This window comes from Cupressus sempervirens, chromosome 11 (genome assembly GCF_028749045.1).
Source record: "Cupressus sempervirens isolate cs-2001-9-10 chromosome 11, ASM2874904v1, whole genome shotgun sequence".
Taxonomy (NCBI): Eukaryota; Viridiplantae; Streptophyta; class Pinopsida; order Cupressales; family Cupressaceae; genus Cupressus; species Cupressus sempervirens.
This window is the reverse complement of record NC_143128.1, coordinates 229,684,401-229,698,662: the sequence shown is the minus strand read 5'-3', so window position 1 is coordinate 229,698,662 and position 14,262 is coordinate 229,684,401. Positions and strand designations below refer to the sequence as shown.

At 35.1% G+C, this 14,262-nt stretch overlaps 1 protein-coding gene across 1 annotated transcript in view; it reads left to right on the top strand.

The window, feature by feature from the left end:
* LOC149528998 (uncharacterized) overlaps nucleotides 1–7,161 on the top strand; it is a 61,097-nt gene extending 53,936 nt beyond the window's left edge. The window contains exon 2 of the transcript XR_016358511.1: nucleotides 6,886–7,161. The gene's annotated coding sequence lies outside the window, so the exon portion shown is untranslated. The remainder of the gene's footprint in view (nucleotides 1–6,885) is intronic.
* Nucleotides 7,162–14,262: the final 7,101 nt, after the last annotated feature.

The following is a 14,262-nucleotide window of genomic DNA, read 5'->3' as shown; positions in this document are numbered from 1 at the left end:
TCCACAAGCTACAAACAAAAATAAAACCAGATTGTCACAAAAGGTTGCCCCAACAAAAAAGAAGGAACTTAGAGTCCCTAAGGACAAACCCAAAACCCTTGAGAACAAGGAGTCTAGAAAAGGAAAGCAAAGCAACCTATGAAGCTCAAGAAGGTTAAAAAAAAAATGTTGAATGTCCACAAACCGCCCAACCCCACAAAATCCACAAGCTACAAACAAAAATGGCAAAATCTACAAGCTACAAACAAAAAGGGCTAAGGAATAGATAGGACAAAAGATAAAAGAAGGGTAATCCATGACAAGCAAGGGAGAGAAGAGAACAAAGAAATGAGATAAAACTAGATTGTCCAATCCACTAATGATAATATGTTTAAATTATTTAAACTAAAACAATTCATGAACCTTCTAATAATAATCTTCGCCAAACAATATTAACATTTTCATATGATTGTAAATATCTTGGTGAAAAATGGAAGAGGGTGAAATAGGTTCTAGGCCTCCACTTTTTATGTAAAAGCATTAACATATGTGTGGGGAGAAGGAGAATTTCCAAGCGTGACCCTTCTTTGAATTCAAATTAGATTAGCAAGACCAAATAGAGGAAGGATGTGAATTTAAATTTGAATTGTTACAAAGAAAGACTTTGTCCCATGTGAATGTAGTTGTCTAATTGAACTAAATGACTAAATGAGATATACAATGTAAGTCCAAGTGTTCAAGGAATGCATTAAACTCAATTAAGATGTGCAAATTATGTTAAAACTAACAATTGAAATGAACATAAAGGAACTCATTTTGAAATGTGTAAAGGATAGTAATTTTTCTCCAATTGGGCTTGATTATGAAATTCTATTTGTGGATTTTTCAATTGAATAAAAAACCCAAAAAAACCTAGAATTAATTTTTCCTTTTGTAGCCTTTGGAATAGGTCGACCTGGAGGAAATGTCTCTAGACATTGTTCTATGAAGTCATTGTGTTCTCGAGATCCTGTAACTAGGTTGACTGACTTTTTTTGAAACCTCTTGGTTAGTTATTTTCAGATCTACAACCACAAATTTGTTAACCTATTCCTGTGCATAGTAAATTAGATTTTGTTTTTGGATGGATGAGGGCTTGCCTTGGTCAAACCCTAGATTGAGGAATCCACCTTGAAATTAAAATGTAAATGTATGTAAAGGAAACAAGATAAATGTAAGCATTCACCTTGTTTGTAGAAACCCTCCTTATTAAGGATTCATGTTGTGAGTTGTAGATGCTGAATTCTATATGTAGAATGTAGGATATCTTTATAATTGCAATAGATCTACCAAAACCACATCATAGAGCCACATATGTAAAGGTGTGTCAATGTAGAATATAATAAACATTTCAATATGGATCTCCTCCCTTGATGAGCCACCAAATGCTAGACCTTGAAGATGAAATTTGCACAAAGGGTTCTTGAATTTTGAGTGCCTTGAATGCTTGATGAAAATATGCTTGCTTGAATTCTTGTATGCTTTGAGTGCTTTTGATTTTTGGTAGATGCCTTATGAATGTATATCGAACATGGACATCTAAATGAAGATCCCAAGCCTCTTGTACATGCCAAATGTGGATCAAAATAAAATAATTAGAAACCCCAAGGCACTTTGAGCCGTGAGGCCTCTTTCTCTTGGGGAAGAGGTGAGCTTGAGGGCGACCTATTCAAGAAGAAGTCGACTAGGTCAATCTATTCCTAGGGAAGAGCTTGGAGAAAGGTTATAGAGGTCTCAAAAGGAGTGCATATAGAATTGAGAAAAACAAAAAGAGATATGAGAATGAACACATTGAGCATGCATCTATCCATGGTTCATAAAGTCACTATGAGACGGGTGCTAAAAGGTCTTAAATGATGAGTGCTTTCATTTTAAGATGGTATAATAAATATTTTTATTTAGATAATCATAACAATTTAAATAATAATAAATATTTATGCTCAAGTTTACTTGGCTTAATGATTACAAGATTTCATTATGCGTGTTAGATGTAATGTCCTTAAAATATTAAATTGCTTCATTGGACTAATTAGTTAAGTGGTCCCAAATAAAAAATTGTCTTATAAATTTTGATTAATTAATTTAATTATAAAATAAAAGTAATAAAATATTTTGCCTATTTGACTCTTTATAATGTTGTGGTTGACATTGTAGGAGTTACTTCTTCTCATGTATTTATGATTCTAGTTTGAATTGAGTATGATTTGTTACTCCTAGAGACATTCATGTTCTCATTAGTGTAAAGACAAAAATGTAAATATGAGAGTTATTTTAGAGCTCATTATACACGGATCACTTCTATATACACTGTGCATAGACCTTACAGAGCAATCCAAGTTTAACTGAGTTAGGATATAGTGTGACAACATAACCATCGAGCATGAACAAAGTATACACCGAGCTATGTAGGAAGCACATAAATAGTTGGAATGACACAAAATCTTATGTGTAACAATTCTACTAAGTGGAAAACTAACTTTTGCATGGATTAGGGAAAGTATTTAGTCAGATTTATTGGGAAATGTAATTTGATTGTGTATGATTCCTAGGCAGAATAGAGGCCAATGAAATAAAAGAATAGAAAACAAAGAACATCAAGAGATAAGAATGATTCTAGAATGCTGATTTGGATCCATAGAGAATTCTAGATGATTCTTAAACCCTAATTAGGTTAAGGATTAAAGAGGAAAAAGTATACCATTGAGGACCTATAGGGTACAATTTAATGTTGTTATTGTTGTTGATAAAGTTGATTGCTGCTATTGTTGAAGTTATGTGAGGGATGATCTAGAGGTTTGATAAGGTAGTTCTACTACAAATTAGAGTTTCAAGAAACATAAGAAATGATTTGATACATCAATCATTGGAGGTGATAAATGATTGAGCATAACAAAGATTTGAACAATAAATTAAGATGCAAATACACAACTCTGTTTCATTGCTATTTTCTAATCATTGTCGCAGATAAATCCTTTTATAAGGTAGACATAATAGTCTTATAATAAATCTTTTAATCGAGTACACACATAGTACTGTGTTATAAAAATCCTTGACAAAGGTAGATCCTTGCAGATCTTTAGTATTACTCTGAATAGAGTGTCACAAGAAGTGATACAACATTGTAGCCCTCACAAGGCTGCATCTTTGAACATTATTCTTTCTAGCGAGCTTGATAGGGGAGTGTGTAGAGCTAGGGTTCAGGCTAATTACCAAACCATGGACCATATTTTGACATTGCAGGCCATCATCAAGTAGGGTTGTCATCAGTCGAAGAAAGTCTACTATTGCTTTGTGAACTTTCGTAAGACCTTTGATACCATCCCGCAGGTTTCCCTTTTCTAGAGACTAAGAGACATCGATATTTCAGAGATTTTGTTGATTGTCATTATGAAATTATATGAGTGTTACTGGTAGATTCAAGATGCAAGAGGGTTTCTCGGCCCCTATTTAGAGCACTATTGGAGGTGAAACAGGGCTTCCCTTTTTCCCCCACCTTGTTTGGTACTTATATTAATGAGCAAGAAATCTTCCTTAGAGACTTCTCACTCCCTGTGACGGTTGTTACCTGCATCAGGTCTTGATCTCCATTCTCTTGTTCGTTGATGACATGAACGTTTTGGCCTCCTCTCCGGTGAGTCTTTTGGGAATTCAAGATGGCTTAGCCTCCTTTTGTCACCTTCGTCATCTCTCAATGAACCCGAGCAAGGATCAAGTTATTATCTTCAACTATCTAAAGACATCTCATCTGTACTTGTACTTTTAGGGTCATGAGATCAAAATCACATCATATGTGTACCTTGGGGTCAAGTTCTCAGGACCTCACTGCAGTTTGAGACCCACCATCTAGCCTAGGGTTAGAAATGGTATGGGTTCCCTTACCATACTTGAGAGATAGTGCTTCAGACATCACTTCCAGGATACTTCGTCAAAGTTGTCCCTCTTAGACTCCTTGGTCAGACCGATGATTCTTTATGGCTCAATGGTTTGGGGGCCCTCTACTTGATTCTGACTAGGCTTCCATCGAGCATGTCTAGACTCTATTTCTTTGGCGTATTATTAGATGTCATTGGCTCACCCTCCATAGTATTGTTCTTGCCGAGTTTGGGGCCCACCCCTTTAGGTTGGCCACCATTTTTGACTTGATTTGGTTTCTTCATTGTCTTCATGGTTTTTTTGACTCTATGGGTGATCGATTTAGATACTCTTAATTGGTTTATTGCTCCTCTATCATTGTGGCAAATTTTGATCCTACCCTCCATGCCCATTGCTGGTTCGCATAGGCTTCATCTTTGTTGAGATCAATTGGGATCGATATTGACCACCTCCCTCCCTTCTATTTCTCTCTCGATGCTCCTGCCCACCTCCTCCCCTCACAACAAGAGTTGAATCAACATGTTAGACTTGACATTTATAGACAACACATCACCACAACTTGGTGTAACCCTGTAGCAGGTTATGCCTAAAGATGGCCTTTTACGCCAAGTACTTTCTAGTTATTAGAGACAATATTATTGTGCTTCCTAGCTACTTATCTCGGCGTTGGTATCATGCCTTACATAGCTCTTTGGGCTCCTTTAGGGTTGGTTCCCATAGGCTTTAGATTCAAACAGATCACCACATGGACATAGAGGACTAGACTTGTTACTTGTGTACCTTAGGCATGACCGAGACATAGATCTATTTCATTTTTCACCGTCGCACCTACTATGAGATTCATGGGAGATTTTATTGCTTATTTAGGAAGTGCAACTCCCTCGTGACTTTTTTTAGCTACATGGACTAGAGATGCCTTGCACTATAACTCAGAGAGACTATGCAGCTCCATGACCACACCTTATAGCTCTTGTTCCCATAGAGAGTGACCCTAGTTCAACTTATCACTGCTTTCTTCTCTCCCTCATCTCCTGTATGGGGGATGCTACCATTTCCAACCACTCTAGATCTATGAGACCTCGTAGTTTTTATACTCGTCAACAACACCCTCCCAAATTTTATCTCAACAGTGGTTTAGGGCACCTCCTCGCCCTAGTTTGTACCCTTCGATGCTTCGATTCTTTTTACCAAGGAACAACCCTTAGTCCTTGCCTCGTCTTGTGGTTCTTGCTTCTTGTATCTTTTCTTTTTCCTGTTTTCTTTATTTCCTGGGCACCATTTGGTGCTCTTACTGCTAGCGGTCTTGTATCTTGTATGCTTTTCAGTCCCATAGACCCTTATGGTCTCTTTTTGGATATTAATGAAATTATCTTATCTTATCTTACTGCAATAGTGAAGAATTTGTGGCTACAACCCTACCTCAAATTTCCCTCTAACCAAAGGTTTTTGTGTAATGTCCCCTTATAAGACCTTATTTAATTTTCTTTATAATTTTAGATTTATGATGTAAGATGTGTCTTGAGATGTAATTGAAATGTAATCCTGAATGTCCATACTTCCATCCCTTCATCTCCAATTTATTCTCCCTTATATATACTCCGAGATGGAGATAAATGTCTCTTTCTTCAAAGGTCACCACTAATAGGTTTAGTCACTTATCCCGTTATAAGACTATTTATTTTTCTTTCTAATTTTAGATTTATGATGTGATAAGTGACTAAACCTATTAGTCACTTATCCGCCTTGATAGTTTATCACCTATCACATCATAATAGATTTATGATAAGTGACTAAACCTATTAGTAGGATAAGTGACTAAACCTATTAGTCACTTATCCGCCTTGATAGATTTAGTCACTTATTTAATGATTAATGATATTTGATGTAATATAATTTATGTATATTATATTTCAATTTTACATCATAAAATATTTATTACTTTATTTATTATTCATTAAGTATTTATTATGCTGAGAGACATATACAATGGCAAAAAAAAGTCCCAACACAGGAATATTCCAAGGAATAATCCGTGTAAGGGAAAAACATTTAAGGACAGTTACAAAAGAAATATCAAGCAACATTCTAAAATAAATAAAAATAAAATTAAAAAACTGTCACATGGCCGAATCTAAGTCCTTGTCCACTTGGCAAAAATCGGTAAATATGAAATGATTGAGAGCATATTAATGTCATCTACAGTTTGAATAAAATATGGAAGCTGAAACATCAATCAGTTTGAAATAATACTTCCTATTAATCTCATTGATTTTCTTGCTATAATAAGGACAAGAAGGTATAATAGGCTAAGCTATGTCGGGTTTTATTTCAGCTAGCTCATTAGCTATCTCCTGAGCTATCAAGGCGGACCTGTGATATGATCTGTTCAGCTGTCAAGAATGCAGGTGGAGATGGAATACAAATATTAGCTACGATGGTTGTAGGATCATAGTTTGGAATTCGATCAATGATTTTTTGTGCAAGATTAGATATATCAATAGATGGTGCTCTAGGAAAGTAGATCCAATTAGGAACTTCAATTGTGATTCTATTGTAATTGATCTTGGTTTCATGGATATGAATCTGATTGGTAATTTCTTGGATAGATGTGATCTTCTTTTGGCTTGTGAGATCAGTTGTAGATGGGACCTAAATATGAGATGTGATTTCAACTGTTGTGGGTATCTTGAATGGTGAAATGACAATTTTATCAACATATCTTTGGTTAATCCTAAAACAGGAATGAACTTAGTTGGGTGGATTGTCGAAGTTTAAGGTTTATCGACCTGCTTCATTACAAGTGACTTGATTAAGGTGCTCACAATTTTTGGTCAATATAGGTTTCAGATGAAGTTTTTATTCTTTTTTCCTTTAGACTTTTTGCAATTAATTAGACCAAAAAGCACTGTAGTTTATTCTTAGTGTCATTTTTCCTTATTAAAGAGCATACCAGGTAAATTTCTAATTTATTTGTTAATCATCTCTCTTTTTCAGGTTATGTAACCATTATAACCATGGATCCTAGAGGCATATAAGAGAAAGTTGGGCTACCGCTGCCAGTAGTTTCTGCTGTACATCTTTGGGATCCATCATTCTCAAGGGCGAGAGTTGGAGATAATGCAATTTAGGCATAACTGTGATGACAATGTTTCTGATTCTAGAATTTTCTACACGTGTGAATTAATTTACCATTCAACCTATTTTGATTAGAATCCTATGCATGTTTTAATTGTGTTTTGCTTTATAATTATCATAATCCTTGTTTGTTTCTCATCATTGCAAGCCATCAATTGCAGATCTTGGAACTCTTTTTTGTCAATTCACTTTAACAGACTACCAAATCCATTTTTGTAGAGTTTTGGCTGAGCATGCAAAGCAACTTGCAGATCCTCCAAGGCAACTTGCACTTCCTTCATCATTGACCCAAATTGCATCCTTTGCTTGAAGCTCTCTTGATGATTTGGCTTCTTTTTGGCTAATGGATATGTAATGTAAGGGTAAAAATAATTCATAATCTATCATGTATTGAAGATAATTAGCAAATCAAACTATTAACAAAAAATGTATATGTACCTCAATCTAGGATAAGATTCACAGTGATGATAAAAGAATAGATGAAAAGATGTTTTTGATTAAGGAAAATAGGTTTTGAAGGGTGCCTAAAATCCTGTACACCGCTATAGATATCCAATGATCACAGAAACAAAACTACAGCTAAGCAAAGAGGAATAGGTCTCCCCTCATAAGGGTAAGACCGAGGTGACAGAGAAACCTATCACCAATCGGAACTAAGAAAGGAAGGAAAGATCTCAGGAAAGGACCTACTTCCAAAAAGGCCAAGCACAACAAGGGAGCTCAAGATACTCCCTTTGATTTGGACTCTTCCTTGCTAGACCAGAGATACATACCAAAAGGCAGAACAGAGGGCTTAGTCTTTTTTCTTTTTACCTCGATCCAACCATCCTCCACCCTAGTCACCACACCAATCCAATCACCATAAGAAACATAAGAGTGGAAGCCAATGGGAGCAGGACCAACAAAAAACTCCCTAGGAGAGGAGGGCTAGTCTCCCATTGGAGCAACAACTAAGATAGGGGCAGGGCCAGGAGAGGGGCTAGAGGCCAGACTCGAAAACCTGCCAACCTCAGCAACCATTAGCATCGAATCAACAAGAGGAGAAGGCTTGACATCCACCGCCACCTTAGGCTCTGGGATGTCAACAGCGTGGGGATCATCCTCAGCCTCTAAGGAAACAAATGAAGACACATCCGAGGGCTTAAGCACCATGTAGTGTTTAGGGGAGACCCCAACCCACCAGGAGGGTGGATGCCTTGGAGTAGACTTCTGAACAACACAAGAAGCAACAATGTGTCTTGTCATATGACATTTTCTGCAGCGGAAGGGGATACCTTCGTAATCCAACATTTGAGTCCAAGAGCCCTGTGGATAGGCCAAATAAATCTTTTCTAGAAGGCCCTTTGAGACGTCCATCTCAACAAGAATTCGAGCACACATCAAATGGAGAACATTGAAAGTCGCTGAGTCGACATATAAAAATTCATTGAGAGATTCTCTGATAGTTTCCAAAATAGAGTCTATCTAGAGATGCATTGGGAGGTTTGAAAGCCAGACCTAGATAAGAACCTTGTTAAAAGATTTAGAGAGTGGATCAAAATTCATATGCCACGATTTGGCCATAAGTGGATATCTGTCTTGCCATGAAAAATAGTTATGACACAAGCTGGACTTCTGGTCCTTAGCACTTGCAAACTTAACAATGAAGAAACCTCTGGCATTATGAAAAATTTGAACACCATGGTCTAAAATAGGTTCCTAGTGCTTGGAGATCCAAGTGTGGAGATCAGCTAGAGAGGGCCAAAAACCCCGAAAACAAAAAATGGCAGCAAGGGAAGAGAACTCCTCTTCCGTATTAAGAATATCTGCAGTGGTATCAATGTCTACAAGGACCATGATGGGTTTAGAAACACACACAAGATCAACCTTACGAGGGCAAGAAGGCCCAGAACCAACGTGAGCAGCACCATGAAGACCCGCTTCAAAGGCTGCCATGTTGGCATAAGAAGTAGTCCTACCCCTTGAAAGTGTAGGAGAAGCCATCCCAAAGCCATCACCAGTAGAATGAGCCGCCAAGGGAGGAGGCCTTAAACCAATCCTCGAGACAAACCTGTTTGGAAAAACAGGCACAACATCGTGAGTAGACACAACGATAGCCAAGGAGGATGGGGAGGAGGCAGAAGGCCCTGGAATAGGCCCATGAGCCACAAGTCCAGACGTAGGAGAAACCATGGGCGAAAGCAGGGAATGTATGAGTGAGAGTGACATTTCAAAATATTCTAAGTATGTTTATATAAATTATTGGTAGTTAGTAATAACATTCTATTATTTCATTAGATTCTTGCATTATTTTTTAGACAAATAAATTTAATAATTTTTACTTTTTAATAGCAAAAAAGAATTCATTTAATTTTAAGATTTATAAAATTGTTCTATTTCTATTATATTTTTAGTCTAGATTTAATAGAATTTATAAAGGGATAATATTTAATTTCTACTATATGATTCATTTTTTCAATTTTTTTATTTTAAAAACTTCATATTTTTAATTCCTTAAAGCATATTTTAAAAGATAATGTAGTCTAAGCAAGTAAATTAAGTTATATTTAAAAAATACAATGGAATTTTAAAAATAAAAAATAAAAAATTTAAATTAGAAAGTGTCAATATTAGAAATCCTAACTCTTTTTAAGGGACGATTAGATCATAATTGAAAGAAAAAGGTTCAGATTTAAAGCAAAACAGCTTTGAAGCAAAAATATTTTATGATTGCACTCATAATTTCTTCTACTAGATTCCATTGATTTTTATAAAATTCTATTATATAAAATTCTTCTAAATTCTTTTTCAAATTTAATTATGTTATTTTTTCAATTAATATTTCAAATAACAATATTACCCTAAATAAATTGAATCTTACCAAATAAAATTGAGGCTTAGCTATAATACTAAATTAAGTTTAAGTCTAAATTTAATTATATGTCCAACTCTAATTTTAATTAAATATTAATCATCATTTATCTAATTTATTACATATTACAATTCACATTTAATTAAGTTTGAGAGAAAAAGAGAAGGTGCAAATCATTGAGATGGGGGAGGAGAGAGAATGATAGAGAGTTAGGGGGCATATATCTATAGAGATAGATAGACAGATAATTAGGAGGGCACAGAGAGAGAGAGAGAGAGGGAGGGAGGGTAATTCATATATATATATATATATATATATATATATATATATATATATATATATATATATATATATATATATATATATGGTGGGGGGGGGGGGGGGAGAGAGAGAGAGAGAGATTAGGGGTCATGAATGGATAGAGAGGGGGGTGGGCGGGACAGGTGTGGGGTGGGGCTGGGAAGAGAGAGGGAGGGAGGTGGGGGAGAGAGCTAGAGAAAAGGTGATTGCGGGGCATATCTAGAGAGACAATCAAGGGATCCCATTATGTTTTTAATAGAGAGAGAGCTTAGAGATATGGATATTATGGTGAGATAAGGGACATGAGAGAGTGAGAGAGATGAGGTTATTGAATGATGCAAAAACATATACACACACACACACACACACATATATAGATATACATACACACACACACACACAGATATATATATATATATGTACATGTATATGTATGTATATATATATATGTATATACACATACATATATATATATGTGTGTGTGTGTACACACACACACAGAGAGAGAGAGAGAGAGAGAGAGAGAGAGAGAGAGAGAGAGAGAGGCATCCTTCTTGAGGTGCCTATTTTTTTGTGTGTGTTAGGATTTGAATAAAATAGGCGACTCGAGAAGGATGAATCTTGACATATTATATGTATACGTTTATATAAGCTAATAGCAGTTGACTTGCACCATGGAAGACATTTTTTAAGAAATCTGGATAGTTATGATTAGGAACAAACAATATATTATTTTAAGTTTAAATTATTTTCATGTTGAAGAAATTTGGATGATAATATTTTTATTTAAAATTTTAATTTCTATATATATAAGGATTTTTTAAATTTTCTATTTTTGGTAAAGTTAGTATCAAATAATTTATTTATTTCTAAATATAGTTGTATAAATTTACTATAAAATTGTAGCTTTATAAAGATACATTAAATTATTAAATAATTTTAAATTATAGTTGTGTAGAGTTACTTCAAAATTTTTCTTCAATATTTTAAATTTAAATACTATATATGGTGTTTAACTTGCATAACTTTAATTTGTTTTAATCTTAAGGATATTATTATGTAAAATGTTACAGTCAGGAGAAGAGTTATGATTAGGGTTAGAGTTAAGGTTAGGGTTAGAGTTAGGTTAGAGTTAGGGTTAGCATTTTGATTAAAATTAGGGCTAGGGATAGGGTTAGAGTTAGGGTTAGGATTAGCATAGGATTAGGGTTACAATTAGAGTTAGAGTTAGAGTTAGAGTTAGAGATAGGGTCAGGGTTAAAGTTAGAAATAGAGTTAGAGTTAGATTCAAGGTTAAGGTTAGGGTTAGAATTAGAGATTTAGTTAGGACTAGGAGATAGAATTAGGGTTAGAGTAAGGGTTATATATAGAGTTAGGGTTAGGGGTAGCATTAGAGCTAGAGTTAGGGTTAGAGTCAGGGTTAGATTTAGGGTTAGTGTTAGGGTTAGGTTTAGGTTTAGAATTAGGGTTAGGGTTAGAATTAGAATTAGAGTTAGGTCTATATATAGGGTTAGGATTAGGGTTAGGGATAGAATAAGAGTTAGGGTTAAAGATAGAGTTATTTTTGGAATTAGTGTTAGGGTTATGGTTAGGGTTAGCATTAGGGTTAGGGTTACAATTTGAGTTAGAGTTAGAGTTAGAGTTGAGGTTAGGATTAGATATTTAGTTAGGGTTTGTGTTATTATTGTGATTAAGGTTTTTTTTTAGGGTTACTACTCCTATACGAGTAGACGCTAGTACTATTAATATACTTTAAGATAGTGTTATTGTAACTGTTAGGTTTATTTTTTATGTGGGTTAGTTTTATTAAAATATTCATGATTACAGTGACACATACTATTATATATTTTTATAATGTTCTCACTCCTTGTTAGTATTAACCTCAAATAGAAATAATAGTTACATACAAATATAACCAATATCAAAAAATAATAGATCACACATAAGAGAACACAAGACACCAAGATTTAACGTGGTTCACCCAATGCTTGGGCTACGTCCACCAACAACAAGTCTAATATTATTATTATCTAGTGATTACAATCCACAATCCCTTATAGCTCAATACCATTATAAGAAGCTACAATATCACCATTACATTATGAAATCCCTAACCCTAAGCCTTTTTATACAAGATTTTTTATCGCTTCCAAAATTAGGGCTAGAATAAGTCGTCCAATAGGAAAATAGAAACCAACACCTTTTACAATATAAGCTCATTTTTGGCTTTGGGGGCACTACCCTCAAAAAACCTTGTAGGGGCCCCTTGATCCCACCCTGTATTGCAACAGGGAGCACACCTGGGGCGCTACCACTTGACCCTATTTTGGGGGCACTACCCTCAAACCCCTGTAGAAATAATATGGGAAGAAAACCACGTTGAATAAACCTTTAAGTCTGATCAGGCTCCACATCACAACAATCTCCCACTTGGAGACTGATTAGACTACACAACAATAACCTCCACTTAGAGACTGACCATAGCACTACTAAAATTGTAGCACCCATTGGAATATCAAACCACCCTAGACTCTATTTTTCTTGTATTATGTTTAGTCTAGAAGACCAGTCGAAGCTGAAGAGGAGTTCAAATTCTCCCTTGTTACTACCTTGGTAAACATATCTGTTGGATTATCATCTATATGTATCTTCTCTAGCTTTAACTGTCCATCATCCAAAACTAACCGAGATAAATGGTATTGCAATTGTATGTGTTTTGTCTTTGAATGCAGAGCTAAATTCTTTACAAGACGAATGAAACTCTGACTATCCATAAATAAATAATTATCCTTTTGAGGGTGTCCCAATTCTTCTAGGAATAACTAAAGCCATTTCATCTCCCTGTCTGCCTTTGTAGCAACAACATACTCTACCTCTATTGTGGATAAAGCATTAACCTTCTACAATCGAGAAACCCAACACACTGCTACCCCATCGACAATAAACACATTACGTGTAGTACTCTACATGGTATCAACATCTGTTGCCAAATTTGACTCAACATATCCCTCTAAATTAGTAGTAGAGCCCCCAAAATATAGACACTTACTGGATGTTCCTCTCAAATATCTGAGAATCCATTTAACTACATTCTAATGCTCAATTTTTGGATGACTTATATACCTGCTAATGACTCCCACTACATGTGCAATATTTGGCCTTGTAAATACCATAATATACATCAAGCTTCCTACAATTGAAGCATAAGGTAACTTAGACATCTTATCCTCCTCTTCTTGTGTCTTGGGACACATCTCCTTAGTCAACTTCAAATGACCAGGTAAAGGTGTGCTGACAACTTTAGCATTCTCCATAGAGAAATGTTGTAATACCTTTGCAATATAGTCAGTTTGAGATAATGTCAATTTCCTATTCTTCTTATCTCTACAAATCTTTATACCAAGGATTTTTTTTGCTACCCCCAAATCCTTCATAGCAATTGAATGTGCTAACTTTTCCTTTAACCCCTTAATGTGATCCATGTTAGACCCATCTACAAGCATATCATCAACATATAAACATAAAATAATATAGCTGTCATCATCCAACTTCTTAAAATAAACACAATGATTTGAGTGACACCTACTATATCCATGCTCATGCATAAATTGTCAAATTTTAGATACCATTTTTGAAGTGTTTGCTTTAAGCCATATAAACTTTTCTTCAATCTGCACACTAAGTTCTCCTTACCTTTGACCTCAAATCCTTGTTGTTGTGCCATACATATCTCTTCTTCCAAATCACCATGACTAAATTTTGTTTTGACATCAATTTACTCGAAATAAAAATCTTCAGTAGCCACAATACTTAAAATAGTGCAAATAGAAGTCATTTTAGCAATAGGAGAAAATATCTCATCAAAATTAGTGCCCCTTTTCTATGAAAATCCTTTTACCACTAACCTGAATTTAATCATTTCTTACCTCCATCCTCTTCTTTTAACCTGTAAACTTATTTATTCCATAAAACCCTTTTACCTATAGGCAACTTGCATAAATCCCATGTCTTATTTTTCAATAAAGAGTCCATTTCTTCTTTCATTGCAGACTCTCACTGAATCTTTGTGTCCACCTGCATAGCTT